This window comes from Alosa pseudoharengus, unplaced genomic scaffold (assembly GCF_046254945.1).
Source record: "Alosa pseudoharengus isolate Yale_2024_CS ecotype anadromous, Long Island Sound unplaced genomic scaffold, YU_APseudo_1.1 YU_APseudo_1.1_scf_8, whole genome shotgun sequence".
In the NCBI taxonomy this organism is placed as follows: Eukaryota; Metazoa; Chordata; class Actinopteri; order Clupeiformes; family Clupeidae; genus Alosa; species Alosa pseudoharengus.
The window spans coordinates 11,584,579-11,604,842 of NW_027468870.1; positions in this window are offsets into that span (position 1 = coordinate 11,584,579).

Genomic DNA, 20,264 nt, shown 5'->3' on the forward strand with positions numbered 1-20,264 from the left:
TAGACCTTTGAATCAACTTGTGTTCTATTGGATATTACCAGTTTTGAACTTTCATTTGCTATTTATGGCCTGTAGGCCCATTAACCTGTCGGAAAGGGGAAGATACTATTGGGGAAAGGTCCCAGTGGGGGCTGGCATAGAAGCAAAGAGGGGGAGTGAGTGTGTGTTTGTGTGTGAATATACAGAAGCTCAGATACAATCATTCTGATCAATAACTATGTGCATGGACTCGATTTTAAACACTGACCATGTTTTCACCCATTAATTTCTAATGGCCGGTCATTTTTGACCGGGAATACAAAAGGGTATTCTATATTTAAATAAAATACCCAAATTGATATGAAAATGATTAAAATATTGTTTTTTTGTGTTCAGATGCCCTGTGTTAACAAAGTCACTGAGCCTCATGATAGTCGGAATAAATCGGTAAATCGGTCAAATTTGACCGCGAACACAACAGGAGGGTTAAGCCCTTTCTGCTTCGTCAGTTCTTTGCTTTATCATTGTTCATGTTTCATGTTCATGTTGTTCATTCACCTCACTGTGGTGGTGGTGACTGCATCTTTCCATTAAATGGCGTTTTAAAACAGATGTTAGGGTGTGACAAAATGTTTCACACCTCAAGTGTCAAACTGTGTCGGAGAACTTGTTCCCAGTCTACCTTCAGGCCGCGGTATTTGGGAAAATGTGGGTGGGGGGGATTGATTGAATAACACTCTCCCAGATGCACATCCACGGATGCGGAGGGTAAAATTTCCTTCAGGAGAAATAAAATAACGTAACTTAGTGTGAGAAGTAAACCTCCAAGCAAAGTAACAGGACTCTCATGTTAGGAGGTGCACTTGCTCTGAGTTAACTCATAAAACAAACCTGAAATACCCACTATATACCCATGCACACACACACACACACACAGGGGAGAGAAAGAGAGAAGCAATGTTTGTATTTGTGTTTATGGGTGTCTGTCTGTGAGGTGCCTTGAGAGTGTGTGGTTGTGTGAATAATGCTCTTGTGTATGCATGTTATTTGATGTTGCTTATTTCACAATTGTATGTATGCATGCATGTACATGTGTGTGTGTGTGTGTGTGTGTGTGTGTGTGTGTGTGTGTGTGTGTGTGTGTGTGTGTGTGTGTGTGTGTGTGTGTATGTATGTATGTGTGTGTTTGTGTGTGTGTGTGTGTTGGGGGGGGGGGGTGTTCTCTGGTGTGTGTGTGTGTGTGGGCCACCATGGAGTGTTAAAAGGTTTAAGCTGTTCACAGTGGTTTGTGTGGGTGCCACTCACTGATTTTAAATGAGCCAACTGTGATATGACAGTTGGAGGCCCTGGTGAAATGTGTTAATCCCAAATCAATTAGACACACTCTCATCACTGGAGCAAACAGCACCTGAATATTTAAAGACATCACAGAAAGGGGCAATGATCCAAGTGCGAGAATGACTCTGAGAGAATGTTAGTGTTGCCAGTGAACTGAATAAATGAAACAGCATTTTAATAGTTAAGACATGCAAGTGTTAAACTGACAGTGAATTTGTTGCTGGGTGTGTTCGTTTTGGCAATAATAGAGAGAAAATAATTACCTCAAAGCCTTAAATTGTTTATTGGATTACTTTACAGTCGCGTATAATATGGAGGGTAGCCTAAAAGCACAAAAACTTGGCGCATTCTTGACATCAAAATGGGAGATACAGTAGCTGGTGATGTCCAGCAGGGGACAGTGTTATAAGGTTTTTCAGGGATGTCCCCAACTCAGATGCAACTGTACTGCGTCTTACATTTGTGTGTGTGTGTGTGAAGGGGTGTTCTGTCGCGGACTGCAGTCTGAGAGGAATAGCAATTACTGTGATAAGTATTCCATTAGGCTGTAATAGATGTGGCTGAAATATATAGGCCTAACTAAGGTCAAAGGTCTATTGGTTGATACAGCACATGTGCGTGTCCGTACATACAGAGATGGCCCCTCTCACACACAGAGAGAGAGAGAGAGGGGGGGGGGGGGCAGAGAATCCAGTATTTCCATTAAACCTCTCAATCATAACACCCATAAAAACGCAAAAGCCTAAACTACTAAAGAAAGGAACTCACATGGGGGGGGGCAAAGAGATAACTCAGAACAGATGATGATAGACCTTACAGGTTTACGTAACCAAAAATTCCTAGTGTGTCATGCGGTAGGCTACTGCTTGAGATTCTGAGGAGTCCTCCGATGAGAATATATCAAGATTCAGTGGTTCCCTTGCGCTGGTGGAAATCTGGAAATCCCGTTTCCATCTTCTGGGTTAAATGAACCTCTCCCGACGAAAAAAAAAACCACACACACTCCCGCAGTAGTTCTGACGTCACTAACGAGAGGGAGCCTATGAAGTAGCCTACCGACATACGACTAACCTACAACCTGTCTTATATTTAAAGAAAGGGGACACCTTGAAATGCGCCTTTGCTTAATCCCCGGCAGGTGCTTCCGGCAGCATCAGTTGGACTGTGTCCAGTTAAACAGATGCGGTCCTTATCAGGCGATTGAGCCATTGGTGCGGATATGAATAGGCCTACGAACAAATTACAACCGAAAGCATCCCACTCTAGAAATACTTGGACGGTGATAGGCCTATATTCTCCCGATGGAATGAGGATTCTATCTCTTTAACGTGCCCTGACGTCACTCTGATGCAGATCTCAAAGCTTCAAAAGATTTCTGTGATAAAAGCTAAATTTCCTCTCCTAAGTTGGGATGTCAGGGTATTTTTTACCCGCAGATATCCCGATGAAGGCTCTCAAACGTTGCTCACACTATGTCAACACTGTATCTCTGCAGAGTCCCGAAATAATCCCACATACACGGATTTGGGGTGTAAAACTTGGACATAAGGGAAGTAACGGCGGCAGTGCTGAGAATTGCAATCAATCTGCAGTAGCCTGTGTGAAAGTAAGTGTGTGTGTGTGTGTGTGAGAGAGAGAGAGAGAGAGAGAGAGGGGGCGGGAGATAAAGCTCGTTTTTTTCTGATGCTGGCCAGCTGAGGAGACGCGAAAAGAGAGGCATTGATGGACCTGCTGGCGCAACAATATGATTAACATCATTACAAATATCCACTAACATAATTAAGAGACAATGGTTGCAATAGAACAGAAGTTGTCCTAACCTTCTGCCTAGCACATGAAATAGAGAGTGTTTTTTTTTTTTAATCATTATTATTATTTAAGACAGGTGGCTGTGTAGGGCACTGTTGAGAGAGCATCGAGGCCGTATCTTAATCGTTGTATCCTCATCATTACAACTACATAGTGTTATTCCGCCCAGATAAAACTGCACGGCTGTAGAGATGTGTCGCCAGGGAGAGCGGGATGGGAAAGCAGTGTTACATGCGTTGAGTTAGGCGCTAATGCGTTACACGCATCTGTTTTTATTATTGTTTTATATTATCAACCGTCCATCTCTTCCCAGATTGGAAAATGTGGTGATTTAGCTGTCTTGTCTACGGGGAGAGAGAAGGGTGTAGTCAGAAAAAGGAAAGAGAGGAGGAGGGGGCGTTAAGAGGTGATCTTTTTTTTGGAAAAGGGGGAGACAGACTGACACCGAGAAGGTAAATTGATGTGCGAACGCTCGCTGCACGTCACTTTCATGAGAAATTAACCTATAACAGAAACTGATGGCGTTAAAACAGGCTACAACGTCTGAATAAGCAAAACAGCGGACAGGCAATACAGTACGTAAAGTGGTCCTCGTCTATCTCCACGAAACCTGCGAATCTGGTAAGCACATTTGCACCTCCTGAAAACTGTATTTTCTGTAAATGTTGTGTATGTGTGTGCCTGCATTCGTATGACGTGTTGCTCTACAGCAGCTTTCATGTAGGCTACTGGTCATTGCGCACTGCTGCTGTTTTGAAATTTTAACAGAAAAAAATCGTTGTTTTTCGTTATAATCATCTTATTAATTTCAATGGAAAGCAATAACGGTGGCCTTCGCTCGCTGATAAGCGGTCGTGTTTTATGGGAGTCATTCGCCGTTGCCATGGTTAATATCCGCAAAGCAAGCCATGATGGCAATGTGGCTGTTAGCCTACTATCACTTACATGCATGGTATTAGGACAGTCACCATTTGATTTGAATTATGATCAAACGATGTTTTCCTGCGGTGTGCGTGTTTTCGCTAAAGCGTTGGCCTGACTGCTCAAGGACCGAAAAGCTATTAGACTCTTAATTGCGCCCATTGCAAGTCCCTTTGGCTACATACGTGGCAATTGATTTATTTGATCACTTCCCAGATATTGATGATGAGCTTCGAGAGAGCGCAAAGCTCCGCATCCTTTACAATTATCCATTCCCGTCTTAAATGTTTAATGTCATTTATGTAAGTGCGAGCAATGAAAGGCTCGAGTGGTCGACGCGGGGAATCCGATCGTTCTCCAAACATCATCCACCGACGGGCAGAAATTCAAGCAAAACTCTAGCTCTCATACATGTTCATGGAGGGCGCAGACATGGGATAATATTAGGCCGTGATCTCTCAGATCGTGAGCTGTTGCTGCTGGCGACCAAAGAGAAGAGCACATTTATATGCTGGGCTAGTTGGGCAGTGCTCAGTCAAAGGCAGGATTCAGTTAAGACAAGGAGACCTCTGTTCTTATGGAGGCCAAGGATATGGCAGCACTTCAGCATTAGAGAGCTTCACCATAGCAGAGGAGACTAATGACATAGGCCTATATATCTCGGTGACACCAACCAGTTTCTGATTACTGTGGCTGAGTCTGCTACCTTTAGAGTTCAGCAGCACAGTGGCCAACCTGTTCTGACAGTCACAGCTCCTCAAAACTCATGTGAAATTTCTCAAGATGTGGCCTTGCCTGCTTGACCCAACCTCTTTGCTGACTACGAGGAAAGAGAAGTTCATCCCAAAGATCAAATGCAAAAACGATGCTATTATATTTGTAGGCCTATACTTGTGGGATGCCAGCTGGGGCAGTTGTGATGCCTTGTCCCATATGTTTGTAAAGTAGCCCTACATTTTATATTGTGGGCAGCCGTGGCCCACTGGTTAGCACTCTGGCCTTGTAACCGGAGGGTTGCCGGTTCGAGCCCCGACCAGTGGGCCGCGGCTGAAGTGCCCTTGAGCAAGGCACCTAACCCCTCACTGCTCCCCGAGCGCCGCCATTGTAGCAGGCGGCTCACTGCACCGGGATTAGTGTGTGCTTCACCTCACTGTGTGTTCACTGTGTGCTGTTTGTGTTTCACTAATTCACCAATTGGGTTAAATGCAGAGATCAAATTACCCTCACAGGATCAAAAAAGTATATATACTTATACTTATATCACGGTGAGCCTGTTGACAGCAGTGTAGTATAGATGAGGAGGTGCAACCCTGTTGACAGTAACAGTGCAGTGTGGTAAGAGTGCTCTTGCCTTCAATTTGGTGCCAGTGTTCCTGTAAGCTTTTCAACCGGGGGTCTGCTCTTAGACTCTACTCGTCGACACTGGAGTGATATCACATGGAGGGCCCTCATTGAAACAGGGATGGACATGGAAGAGGCCTTTTTATAGTGCTATGACACAGCATAGCCTAGCATAGCATACATCCCAAAGGAAGTTATTTTCCAAACCATGCACTCCCTATTAGCCTGAGCACTGCTTTGTTAGGAAATTGAATGGACAGTTCGCCAACATAAATGCCATTATACCGTTAATGGCCTCTTCTTTTGTGAAGCCGACCTCCACACCCAGTTCAAGAAAAGCAATCCACCATCTCACACAGAAAACCATTAGCACTATATCCTGTCTACCACGCCACTGCCAGGCCGTTCCATTCTAAATCTTCAGTAAATCAACAGCACTACCCTAGTCAAACACATATCATCAGCCTGGAGATTTCCTATCATCATAGGAGGGTAAAAAACTTTGGCAAACACAGCAACATCATTCAAATGCAAATTATGCTTCTAATTTGAGACTTGAGGTTAAGGCTGGTAACAAGTTTTCATGAAATCTTGAACGTGTCAACACGTCTCACATTCCTTTAGGAATTGTTTGATTTTAAATATTCTAAAATCAAAGAACAGAGCTCTGTTCTAGAATCTTTGCTATAGACCCTTTCAACAATAAAAACAAAAACAATGCTTCAACATTCTATTTGGTTCCCAATCTACTTCCTCTGCATTAAGATAACATATGGAATGTTAAAACGGAAGCCTTGTGGGGCCAACTAATGCTGATAATGGAACTCTCTTGAAAGGGTCTATACTGTGCATACTCTATCTGATCAATATATGACCAGTTGGGAAACGGTCATATAGAAAATAAAGAAAATGTCCTGATCAGAAGCATCTCTTTGTGCATGTTGATGAGGGGAAAACTGCACTCTGCGTCTTTCATGAGCTCAGTTTTGAGTAAAAGGACGGACTTCCACAGACAAGTTTTGTTTACTTATTCATCTAATTCACCCTGCTCTGGGGGAGAACATTAGGGGTAGAAGCACAAAGTTTTGTTAGTTACTGAGGACAAAGCTGTCCTCAAAGCCGATAAATTATGTACACTGACATTGTGTTCAAACAGTGGTGAGACCCAGAAAGTTATCCTTCTGTAGCAACTATCAGTGTGTGTGTGTATATGTGTGTGTGTGTGTGTGTGTGTGTGTGTGTGTGAGTGTGTGTGTGTGTGTGTATGTGTGTGAGTGTGTGTGTGTGTGTGTGTGTGTGGCACGTGCATGTATACAGTATACGTGTTGTTTATGAGTGAATGAGTGAGTGCTTGTAATGTCCTGGGATGAAGTTTGCCTTTAGCCACAAAATGCAGCTTGATTAAACTTTAAATGGTCAAGGGAAGGCTGCTCAGCTGGCCCTGCTAGGGACTGCTGCCACTGGTTGTGGTGGTTGTATTTGTGTGTTTATCCTACTGTATGTGTGTTAAGCGTAAATTATGGTGTATTCTGGTGTGCATAATCATGCAGATGTAGGGTTATACAATGTGTATTGGTGTGTGTGTGTGTGTGTGTGTGTGTGTGTGTAAATACTGTATAGAAATATTTACAAGAATTTTCAATGTAAATAGTACAGTACAATAAGTACAGTGCATTTCTGCATTCTTCTCATCCTCTGAGACTCCAAGGTATATTTACAATAATTAAATGTCAGTCTAGGTGTCAACAATGACTACCAAATTTAAATGTTTTTTTTTTTCATGTTTTATTTGCTTGTTTTCATTCTTGTTATTATACTGTAATGTAAACACTGTAAGTAGGAATTGAACATCTTTAGGTAATGTTAATCTTCTTTTTAAGCAGTTCTCTAGTGCTGTTATCCAAAGCTTCAGATGACCGTCAACCCCTTGAGATGTTGTCACCGATGTCTCTGTTTTAGTTTTTTCTGTTCTCACACACTGTGATATGATCACAGGCTTTTTCAGTTAGCAGTGCCCCTGTGGACAATTTTCTCAAGCCAAGATCTATATTTCAGCACTGTTCATGACATGCTACGTAGAAGAAAGGATGGAAGAATGACAGAGGAAGAGAGAGAGAAAGAGAGAGAGAGAGAGAGAGAGAGAGAGAGAGAGAGAGAGAGAAAAGGTGGCAAAGTTGTCAAATCAGCTGTGCTCATGTCTCTGGTATGGGCAAGATGCCCAGTCTTAGCTGCCCCCCGGGGAAACCCTTAGCTTTACCTGGACAAGCCACAGCCAAACAGCTGGGCAGGTTTCAGGGAACTAGCCCGACTCAGTGTCTCCAGGGAGGCTACTGAATAAGGATATCCCATTGTTAGAGTGAAAGTGCAGGTCTCAATCGCTGGCTTTAATATCTGGAAGTACATGAACACTGCAGTCTGGTTTTCTTCCCTTTTTTCCCTTTTATTGATTCAACAAAGCTGTGTTGTTTTTTTCGTTTGCACAAACTCTACTCCAGTAGGCACGTGAATATTAAAAATGGGCCTCACATATTTTGTTTATTTTCACTAGTCTAACACTAGTATACTGGTCCCAGTTTGCAGAGAACTTTTGTACTAGATCCATTCACTTTTCTGAGAAATCTGCTAGCAAGCAAAAGCCTACAGTAAGATCTTCTGCCTGCCTCTGTGTCCTCATGCAGATCCCTCCTGTCAGGTCAGAGAGGGGGAAAGCAAAGGAGGATGAAGGATGAGATGAGAGGCGAAAAAAGACAAACTCAGGAAAAAACAGACCAGTGTTCATTTGTGAAGTCAGCACTGGGCAGTCCCTTGGTTTTTCATGCAATAAATGTGTGCTCGGATAAAATGCCCCATGATCTTTTTTTTTTTCCCATGGTGTTGGTGGTGGAAAAAAACACATGGAAAAAAAAGCATTGCGGACTTTCTCTGTTGAGCTCTTCCAAATACCAATTTGAATTATTCATTTGTTTGGAAACCCTGATCACAGATGTGCTACATTGCAGCAGCAGCTCAGGGACTGAAATTGAGTGGTTGTGTGTTAAGGAAAAAAAGGGAAACTGAGCAAACAGTTAAATATAACAAAGAAAGACAGCCAAACATAGTCTACAAGGCATGGCCAGTGAACCACCGAGCAGAGTCCAAACAAGGAGAACACAGATAGGCTGCCCTTTCATATAACTCGTTTGGAGCTTGAAGCACTAAAGTCTCCATCTGAATATCCACACTCTAAATCCAGGTTGGGCAGAGTCAGTGCACCATTAAATCTCAAATCTGCCTTCATTATTTCACCACATGGTATAAATCCAGTGTTATGAATTAATTACAGAATGTGTAATGTGTTCTATTTAAAGCACCACAAGTATCCCTGAAGGTGAGCATCTGGCTTAGCGAATTATGTTGCATAGCATAACAAGCACTTAAATAATGCAGAATATTAGCCATTTATCAGCGGGCCCTGTTTTATTACCAATCTGCTTGGTAAGTGCCTGGTTGATTTCATGGGGTGCTATCTTCAGACCTGTATTGACATTCCACAAGTTCATTTCGAGCTAATTAGGTATGTGGCAATGATAGTGAGATGGCGTATTGATTGTAGATTTTAGAGGAGGCACGTGTGCCCTTGAAGCATGTATTTGAAACCTCTTAATGTGCCGTCTCGTCTTGCCACACCTGTGAGAAGTCATATTTACCCCCCTAGACCTTCCCCTCTTTGTACCTCAGCGGGCTCGTCAATACAGCTTGGTCATTTCCAACATGGAGCCCTGAGGCCTAATCACTTCTAGCAACGATGACCTTTCATGAAATATTCATGCTGAGTCATGCAGTATAGACCGGTTTCAGGTCCCTAACAACCGTAGTCAAGAACAAACTCGGAGGACAAGCGCTAGTTTGTTTACACGGACAGCGCATAGAAAGCAAGCTGGCTTAACTTGATATAAGATGAAGAATAAAAGCATATTGCCTAAATATTTCGATATAGCCGAGTCTGGATTGTTTTCATCTAGAGGTGTACTGTAGCGGGTTTACCTAAAGAAACGGTTGATTTACGGTAACTTCTAGGCCAGCGGTTCCCAAACTTTCCCCCCCGCGTACATTCCGACTCGGCTCGCGTACCCCCACCATCCAACACATAAACACATAAAAACGTAACGCATTCTATAACCCCCCCCCCCCCCCCGCGTTGACAATATTTTTCCGTTTCCCGGTTTTAGGTGCGTGCATTTGGTCAGTTAAAAAGTTATGAAAATTAGCCTGCAAAGTAGCCTAACTACATCCACATACAATATCGTATAACAGGCCTACAACAACGCATGACAAGGATGTATTCGTTTGGACAACATTAGGCTATACAGCCTAAAAAAGGCTAAACTTAGGCTACCTTTAGTTTGTTAAATGTAAAGCCTAGCTTAATGTTACCTTTCTTGCCCATCTGAAATAACTCCTAGCTTTGCTCCTTCCCTCCTTTCTGTTTTTGTTGTTTTCAAAAACCTGTTATATCCGCGAAACTTTCCCCCCACGGACCATCCAACGCATTCAAAAGTAACGCATTCTATTAGCTATTCCAGGCGTCATGTGTAATAAGCTGCCCTTTTTTTGATGAACACATACAGAGTTTATAAATGATATCCTTTAATTTCATGTTTCCACATCATTATGACCTGATTCGAAATTATGTATTTATTCATGAATTCATTACAAAAGATTTAAAATGGACAAAAATTTAAAAATTCCGCCATAGCCCTTTTCATCTCGCGTACCCCCTAGAAGCAGCTCGCGTACCACCGGGGGTACGCGTACCACAGTTTGGGAATCCCTGTTCTAGGCTAAACATTTGGCCAGTTACTGTGAAGGTTGGTTAGGCTTAGGCTAGGGCTTCGACTGCACAAACATTAGTTTAGATTTAGATTAAAGTGAGAACATTACCTACTCAAAGGCTACATAATGACAGGGGTGGGCAATCATTTCTCCCAGAGGTCAGAGGATAATTACTTTGATAAAGTAGCCTACTGTATGCCGCTGGCCACGCATTGAACGATTGACTGAAATACAATACACAAAATGCATTGTGCTGGAAGTTAAAGGTACTCTAAGCGATGCCACATGTTTTTTCAGGCTAAAACATTTTATGTCACTTACTGCAAACATCACCTAACCAACCGCTAGTGTCTGTGTCCTGAAAACTCGCGAACGCGATCTCTGTGGACAGCCCAGGCTCCAAAAACAAAACAAACAAACAAAAACAACCTGGGCAAACCTAGCCCATAAAAACATAACAAACTGTTCCAGCAAATCACAGACGAGATGCGGTTTAGGAGAGTTTAAATTGCACGGGAGCAGCACAGGAGGGAGGGGGAGGAAGTAGCGAGCTCTCTGTTCTAGTGGTGGGCGATACTGCAAAATTTGGTATCGATCTGATACCAAATACATATAGGGTCTGTATTGCCGATACCGATACCAATACGATACTTTTTTCACTTAAAAAAAATACTTTTGTAGGGGAAAGCAGGATGTCATTATTTCTGAGGTGAATGAATGATCAATTCTTTAGGCAATATATTTTTATTAATGTATTGAAGAGCACAAAATTATTAGTTATTAGGCACTGTAGAATAAATGCAAACCAAATTTTACAGCCTTTTTTAAAAAAAATAAAATAACGAATAACAAAAATCTCTCCCTTTTTTCTGGTTTTAATTTAGCCTAAATATAGCAGGTCACATGAGCAAAAAATAATATGTTTATAGATAACACGTTTCAATGGGCTGCATATATTATTTACATGTCTGATCTATACTAGGCCTACAACAAAATGTGTGTGATTGCTCAACAACATTCATGTTTATTTTCTAGTTTATCAATATATGCGGTAATGATGGACATGCTTAACTAGATGGAAGCAATCAGGAGTAGCCATGATAGCCTATATGCAAGCATATGGACGAGCCAGTTGTTATCTTAGACAACAGCTCAAAGGTGTTTGCCATGCTAGACAATGGACATTATATTAGCACACCGTTAGGTCTATCTGTGGGTTAGCTTCAAATGGGTGGTCGGTGGGGAACGCTGATTGGTTGGCAGTAAGCAATGTGTTGATTGGCTCTTCAGAAAGGCAGTAAAATTAGGGTCAAAAGTCCGTAAGCATTGCAAATCAGTTTCACAAGCTCGTACTTTCAGTGTTGCGCAGGAAAGCGTCACGTAGGAGATTCACACACATACAAAGTATTTGTGCAGGTACATATTTTTTCCACACGTGTACAAAATATTTTTACAGATCCGCACCCCCCCCCCCCCCCCCCCACATATGTACAAAACATTTCTACAGATACACATTTCTTTCACACAAGTACATAATATTTCTACAGGTACATATTTTTTCACACATGTACAAAATATTTATACAGGTACGAAATTTCTTTGCACATGCAGAACTCCTTTTGCACAGCTGCAAAACTTTATTACACATGTGAACATCTTTTCACAAGCTCTCAATATTAAAGACCCTATTTTGACTCCATAAAAGTGGGCCAAGATGTGAAAGCAGCATTTGCTCAGGATTGTAGTTGGAAGACACAAGCAAATAGTGAACGTAGAGGAGAGATATTTAAATGAAAATATTGATTCAATTACAGTTGTATCGATCAAATACCAATACCAGTGTTGGCATCGATACTAGCGATATTTAGATCGATCCGCCCACCCCTACTCTGATCGGTTTGAAAGTCAACAGAAGTGACGTTACCCAGCATAGCTTAGAGCACCTTTAACTGACAGGAAAGTAACATTGGCATACATGCCGGATTAGCTAAGCAAGCCTGCAACCTTATTGCTATAGTATGCAATAACGTTACTTGCAAGCCCATGTCTACTTTCTTAAAACAATCTCTACTCAGATGGAGTGTGAACTTTAACTTTAGGCTACCCTGCATCTTGTCATTTGTGTGAAATGTAGGCTAACGTTAGCCTCCGTAATCATGGATCAAGTCTCTTATAGAAATTATATGCTGAGAAATATAATAAAACACGTTACTACCCTATTTTTCTTAGCCTACATATCATTTCAGTTTTTCCTCTTGAGGATGAAGATAACATGTGTGGCATAACTTCGTAACTTCATAATGCATGCATGCTTTGTATCCAAATGTCTAGTCTAGCCTATTAATACTTAGTGCTGCCTATTTGAAGACAGAGCAATTCCTACTTTATTGGCGTTTTAAACATTTCTAGCTTTGAACTGACACATCACAAAAAAGTTAGATTATGTACTGCAAACGGGAAATTCAGTCTGCTTTTCTCTGCCAAAAGTTAACCATTTTCAAGGACCTTGCATCTTTCTTTCAATGTCTTGCTTGCTTGTCCTCCGAGTTCGTCCTTAAAGGGACACCAGGCAAGCCTGATGCTTTTTCTCTATGAAACTCCCCCTCGCTCGGTCTGAAGCTCTTTTCCTTTTCTTTGCGTCTTCTGTCAAGGGTTTTCGCTGCTTCTTCGCTGGCTCTGCCATTATACACATGTTTGCAACAATCTCTAGCGTTTCGTTAGCCTGCCTGCTTCGGTCGGCGGGTAGAATACACTGAACTTGCAAGGGATATTCTTCCTACAGGCAGTAGGGGCGGGCGAGAGAGTCTTCATTCGCCCTGTAACGAGTCATTTAAAGGAACCATATGTAAGATTGTGGCCAAAACTGGTACTGCAATCACTTTCAAATTACTGTAGAGCTAGTGACATATCAGTGGCATTTTATGATTAATTGAAATACATTTCTTACATACGGTTCCTTTAACCATATACCGACTTACGAAGATGAGTAATTAACACGAAAACGTTGCCTGGTGTCCCTTTAACTAAACCGGTCTATTGGAATTTTGGGGGCACAAAGCAGGGGCTTCTGAGAGATGTAGTTAATATCTTTATTCTACAGCAAAATTATATAGGCTACATATTATGTTGGATTGGTGCAGGCATCTGAATTGTAGCACTAGTGAAGGGGCTTCTGCCATCACTCACATTTCATCAAACTGTATTAATCTAATAATTATGATCAAGCACAAAACACATTTGTGATGTCTGCAGCTTCTCTCATATGCGGGAACAGTGTCTGAGGCATGCATATTGTCCTACCACTATGTCTTAAAGAAGATTTCATCTATATAACATTCATTTGAACAAAACAATGACATGATGTGAAAGAGTTGCATCATAGCTCTACCAATCAGCATCCGTCATAATTCACCTAGTGTTGGTGTCATTTGACTTACTCTCGAGGTTCTTTGAATGTGTTAGCGAGCCTGTCACCTCTTATAGCCTATATTCTATTAGGCTAAAGGCTACAGCATTGATCAATGTGTTACCACATAAAATGCATCAAATCAAATACATCAACTGCTCTAAATAGCATTAAATCGCTTTTGTCGCGATGGCGCTCGCCGCTCCCTCCTTTCGGAGATTAATTACGCATAGTAGTCTACTTTTAAAAGCCTGACGTCAAGTGAATTATCATAGAAACTTCATACGCGTTATGGCTGTGTTCAGGGGTAGATCACCTAAAGGAATTTAACAATGTGATTACCTTCTGTACCAACGCTGAGTCAATAGCAGCATAGACCAGATCATCCTCCCAGGGGAAAGTAACTGTGAGTATTTGATTAAACCAATGCACTTGTGGGAACGGTTTGTCAATGCCACTAATGTAACTGACAGAATAGCTGCTGACTCGGTCGGTTAAGGAAGTCGAACGCGGTACAGACGATATTGCAACCGCGACCTGATGTGTTTGTACTGATGTGTTCGCATCTAAACTGTCTATCTGTGGGGCTGAAGCTGTTCTCTAGACTGCAGAATAACTAATGTCTAATCTAATTTGTATCTAATAACAAATCAAGAATGGTGGATCGTGAAGTCCAGTGACATTATAATTAAAACGGCAGTTAAATATTAGAAGTGGAGGGCAAAAACAACAACCATGCGGCTACGACTCGCTAGCTTGTTTGACTATTTGACTACGCTTTAAGATGCAGCGCATAGTATTGTGGATATTGGTTGATATATTAGCCCACTCGGAATGCCCACAACTAAGACAAAATACACCAAAGACAGACTAATATTTGATGACCAACATGAACTACAATACTTCAGTGCTCGAAGGAGGGAGAGACAAACACGACGCAGCTCTGCACACGCATCGTGAGTGCCGCTGAGACACGTGAATCCGACTTCCACGGGGCCGCGCGAGCAGTCAGTCTTTCAGCACCTCTCCCTCGTGGACAGCAACAGATTGCTGGCGAACGTCTCAGGGGCGCCAAGTCTGAAATGAAATTAAACCTCACTCTAGCGTGAGTTGGCCTCCAAGCCAGGGCGGTCAATGAAGTTTGCATTCTAAATTACATATGCTAATGTTAATGTATAGTTAAGTCACAATGAAAGTCGAAGTTATTTATCAATGTCGGGACCGTTTTGGAAATCCATACCGGCACCAAATATGTTCCTGTGATGGACGACCGAGACGAGTGTGTACACATTTTGCTCTCGGACTTGCAACCATCAGCGCAGATCAATACTCAGATACCCTCTGTATTTAACAAACACAGGAAAAGTAGCTATCATTCTGTTAAAGATTAACAGAAGCATTGCAGGCTTGGAGCAATCCGTCTCAAAGTGAGGGTCATTATGTCAGTGAGTCCAGCGAGACTGAGTGAGCTTTGTCTCCAGCGGTAGCATGTCAGCCAAACCCAACCTCCTGACCTAAATCAATATGCCAGTGCGGCCTGTCCCAGCAACACTAATCATTCTTTCCATGAGCCAATGGAAGGGGTGGGGAGGGCGGATTTGAACCATCCCTTCAATATGGTACGGCTAACTGGATACTAGAAGCACCCACCCACAGTGTGAGAGAGGCTAGCAGTGGGCATGGTGCAACTACCTTACTGTTTCTCATAGGAATGTCTTAACTGTACTGTTTATGTGTGTGTATGTGCGTGTGTGTGAGTGTGACTATAAGTGTGCTTACGAAAGAGTGTGTGAGTGAAAGAGAGTGCGTGCATGCACGCATGTGTTCATCTCAGTGTGTTATTCAGCCATGCACACGTGACAGTCACAGTCACTTTGCTCATTTCCTTCCTATGCCATTTCCTCTATCCCTCCTCTCTCTATCTCTCTCTCTGTCTTTCTCACTCTCTCTCTTCACCTAAACCAGGAGCATGCTACCTCTTAAAAGCTTGAAGGCAGTGTCAAGGGGGCCTTCTTTTCAACAAAGTAGATAAAACGAGATGTTAACCTATACACTCGTATTGCCCTGTTTACTGTTAGTGAGCAGTGATTTATAAAGCCATTGAGATCTGTCTCACCCCAAGATCTTCACAGCATACCCCCCCCCCCCACCACCACCACCACGACACACACATACACACACACACACATCTCCTGCATGCCCCTCCCCAATGAAAAGTGTTGCTGTGTAATTACTTTACAAGACGGATAGAGCCCATCCAGGCTGCCCTGAACCCCAAGCTAAATCAAAGCCCCCCCCCCCCTCTCTCTCCCTCTTGCTCTCCTTCTCTCCTTCTTCCTCGCTCTCTGGGCCCTGATATGTGCAGCTCCTGCAAACAGTCTCATGTGTCAGGAAGGAGTGTGCCTTCTATTCACCCGCTCCCCGCCATTTCCCTCCCATATTCCTCATCCTCCCACCACACGTCTGCCTCACATTCATCCGCGCCGACGCTCAGCTCCATACATCAGATACGCCTCCTTCAAAAGAGAGAGAGAGGGAGAGAGAGAGAGAGAGAGAGAGAGAGAGGGAGGGGGAAGAGATTGAGGAGATATGCGCCATAGAGTTGGAGATCCAGTCGCCCAATTGCATTTTGGGAGAAGCACCAAATCATCCTTATAATGGCAGCACTTCCCTGTCACTGTCTGCATAGTGCTAAGTTGAAGAGTTGGAGCTTAGAAATAAATTGAACTGTCTGCGAGATTCAGGAAGGCAACATACAGGCACACCCAAGCCGCGTACTCAAACACACACCCAACACTGCAGTGTTTCCCCCCTTAGCTCCGTAGGTTGTTAAAGGATTTCTTGGAATTTGGCAGTCACCTTGTCAAATCTCTTGAGGCTGAGACGGTAGCATGGGGTACAGGGATGGTGTCCATTGTCTAAAGGCCAGCCTTGGTGAAGTTCCCTTAACCACTGAACTCTTTCAGCACTCTCTCTATCATTCTGTCTCTCTCACTCTATCATGCCATCTCTCTCTCTCTCTTTCTCTCTGTCTTTCCTGCTCCTGTGAGATGCCTTAGACCGGAGGGCAGGCAGCTGTTCTGAGTCTTGCGCTTTCTCTCTCTCCATCTCTCTCTATCTTTCTCTCTCTCTCCATCCCTTGCTCTCTCTCTCTCATACATACAGTGTTCACTCACACCTTGGATGCTGTTTAAATAAACAGTAATTAGTGGGCGACCAGATTGCTCAGACCGCACACACACACACACACACACACACACATACACATGTAATCAAGGCAAATGACCACATGAGACACATATGTCTACTACACATAGACAGTGGTAAAGCCGTGTGCAAAAGTGAACACATGGACATTGGTGCGCAAACACGCGCGCACACACACACACACACACGCTTGCTAATCCCGATTTATGTTCTGTTATATTTTCCAACTAAATGTTTACCCTTAATGATGATATGAATTCAAAATGTATGTTTTGCTGCATTCTGCAGAACTGTATATCGATTGGATTTCTTTCTTAGTTTTGCGCAATATACATGTCTGTGTCCAAGAATTAATCAGTTTGAAATTAGTCTTGAGGGATTGCCCTTAGAAAGTGGTTGTGAGGTGGAGAGAAAATAATTGTTCAGCCAGCACGATTTGAAATTTTAAAGAGAAGTAAAACTCGCAATGAGTTTAGGGGAGGATTTCCACAATTTAAAATGGAGTAACGATTACATGCAAATTTTATTGACTTCATATGAAAGAAATTTTTCATTTGAGAGCCCTAACAGACCTCACATTTCCTGTGAGAGTTTGAATGTAAATCACCTAGTTCTAGCATGGAACAAATTCACACAGACAAGATGCACGTTTAGGAGAGTTTCAATTGCACGGGAGCAGCACTGGAGGGAGGGGGAGGAAGTAGCGAGCTAGCTCTGTTTTGTTTGAAAGTCAACAGAAGTGATGTTACCAAGCATCGCTTAGAGCACCTTTAAGTGAAAGGTAGTTAACACCAGTAGTGGTAGTTGTTATAATACTAGCAGTAGCAGTATTTGTAGTAGTAGTAGTAGTAGTAGTGTGTGTGTGTGTGTCTGTGTGTGTGTGTGTGTGTCTGTGTGTCTGTGTGAGTGGGGCAGGTTAAGACAGACGGATAGACAGAGGTCCTTCTTAGCCTGGGGTGTGTGAACTTCTGGCATGGAGTGTGAGAGGAGCGGGCGTTCCCTGGGCACTCTATTGACGTCTGGCCAAACAGTAGCAGGCTGACCCTTCTCTCCTCTTCTACCACTGCCCCCCCCCCAACCCCACTCTCCTCTCCTCCTGCTCATTAAGAGAGCTGACGCTCCTGCTTCGTTAGAGCCTCCTTAATTGACTTTTATTTGATTATTCATGAGCTTGTTTATCTGATTGTTTCTCTCATGCTGTGACTTATGCTGATGCATCCTGGGAAATGGGGATTGAAAGTGAACTTGGCTCCGGCTTCTCCACAGCCTTGACCGTGGGCCTCCCCCTGGAATTGGGCAAACTCTCACCACTCTAGCTTTTTTTCCAAGAGAAGTTCTGTTTTGATTATTTTACCTTGAAAAATATCTGAATTTCAACTTCACTGCGGTATAAGTTGGAGAAAAGTTTTCTCTTTTCTCTCTTTATCCCCTGGTTTTAGGGAGTTAGACTTCATCTGTGTGTGTGTATGTGTGTGTGTGTGTGTGTGTGTGTGTGTGTGTGTGTGTGTGTGTGTGAGAGAGAGAGAGAGAGAGTGGGAGAGAAAGTGAGCGAGCGTGTACTTGTGTGCCTGCTTTTATGCATACATGCATGTGTGTGTGTGTATGTATGCGTGCGTGTGTGTGTGTGTGTGTGTGTGTGTGTGTGTGTGTGTGTGTGTGTGTATGTGTGTGTGTGTGTGTGTATCCTGTATTTGCTGTAGCCGACTAACCAAGGCGTTTTCCTGGCTGAACAGTGGGCATTGTGCAGAGGCTCTGAGCTCATGGACGATGACAGCCCAGCAGCTCCGAGTAATTATGGGGTCACCCTGAAATTAACACTGTAACAAGAAATAACATCCTAAAATGATTATTTTTCCCAGACAGATTAACCTCCGCTAGGATATTGCTGTCCAGAACAGATTTGCCAAGAATAGATTTAACTATGAATCGGAACAGATTCACTCTTTGAGAGGTGGGGAACAGTGGGGGGTGGGGAGGTGATTCAGTTCGAGGCTAGATTACACACATACACACACAGATTACTGTGTAGATTACTGTAACTGGCAATAGATTAACGAAGAATGTCAGCAAAGGAGTCAAACCACATCACATTTGGGTTGCAGTGAGAGATATTTATTTTTCTGTACGAGTAAGTAGGTTTGTTTTGTATGGATGTGAGGGAACATATACTGTACATAATGTGTGCACAGTGTGTAGCTTATGTGTGTGTGTGTGTGTGTGTGTGTGTATGGATGGTGTGTATATGTGACTTTTTCTATCCAAATACACACCACACACTTGTATTTTGTGTGTATATTTGTGTGCAGAACTATGTTCCTACGTATATTTTTCCCATTATTAATTTTTCAAGAAGTATGTAAGTGTGTGTGTGTGTTTGTGTGTGTGTTTGTGTGTGTGTGTGTGTGTGTGTGTGTGCGCGTGTGTGTGTGTGCGTGTGTGTGTGTGTGTGTGTGTGTGTGTGTGTGTGTGTGTGTGTGTGTGTGTGTTTGTGATATAGAGGGACAAACAGGGAAAGGCATGTGCTGCAGCAGAGGAACAGAGAGTGGAATGTTTCATCGGGCCCTGATTGTGTATGCATGTGTGAGCCATGTTGTTCTGCCCCATGTTGAGAGACTCTCGTGCTATTTTTACCTCGCTGAGGTGCCTCACGACTCACCAGGCTTTCCACCAGTAGCCTCCCGCACGGTCTGCCTTGCGTCTCCTGTTGGGAGCCATGCTGAATCCCCCTCACCCTCCCACCTGCCCCTGCTGGTGTGGTGTGGTGGGTGGGGTACCTGCTTTTTTCTTCATGGCAGACCAGACCACCTCCACGCAGAGAACAGTGCCATGCTGAGACGTTTGTTCAAATGCCATCGTTCCTCAGAGACACTTTTCACATTTGACTTTGACCATTCGTCCAGTCGAGCACACCTCCACCGCCATTCCTGAGAGGAGATACGGGTATCAAACGGACCTCCCAAACTCCCAGCGACATCCCCCTCCCACACACACACACACACACATACCCAGCATCTCCTAGCTCCACTGAGAGCGTTGGGATGAGCTACAGCCCAGCCATAAAGTCCAACTCATATGCACAAGTGCACAAGCAGTGATGCTCAAAGACACACAAACATTCCCATACAGTAGTGCACAATACCACTCCTCAATAAACACAGTGACACAGATGTATGCATGCGCGTACAGCCCCACACGCACGCACACACACACACACACTCACACAAATCACACACACACAACACACACACAACACACACACACACACACACACACACACACACAACACACACACACACACACACACACACACACACACACACACACTACTGGGACCAACAGGAGCAACAACACAGATGGGATAGGCCCAGACGTCTCAGGCCACATGTCCCATTTCAGATGAATTATTGCTAAAACAGCCCCAGCAGCACATGTACCGTATGCGTCAGACAGC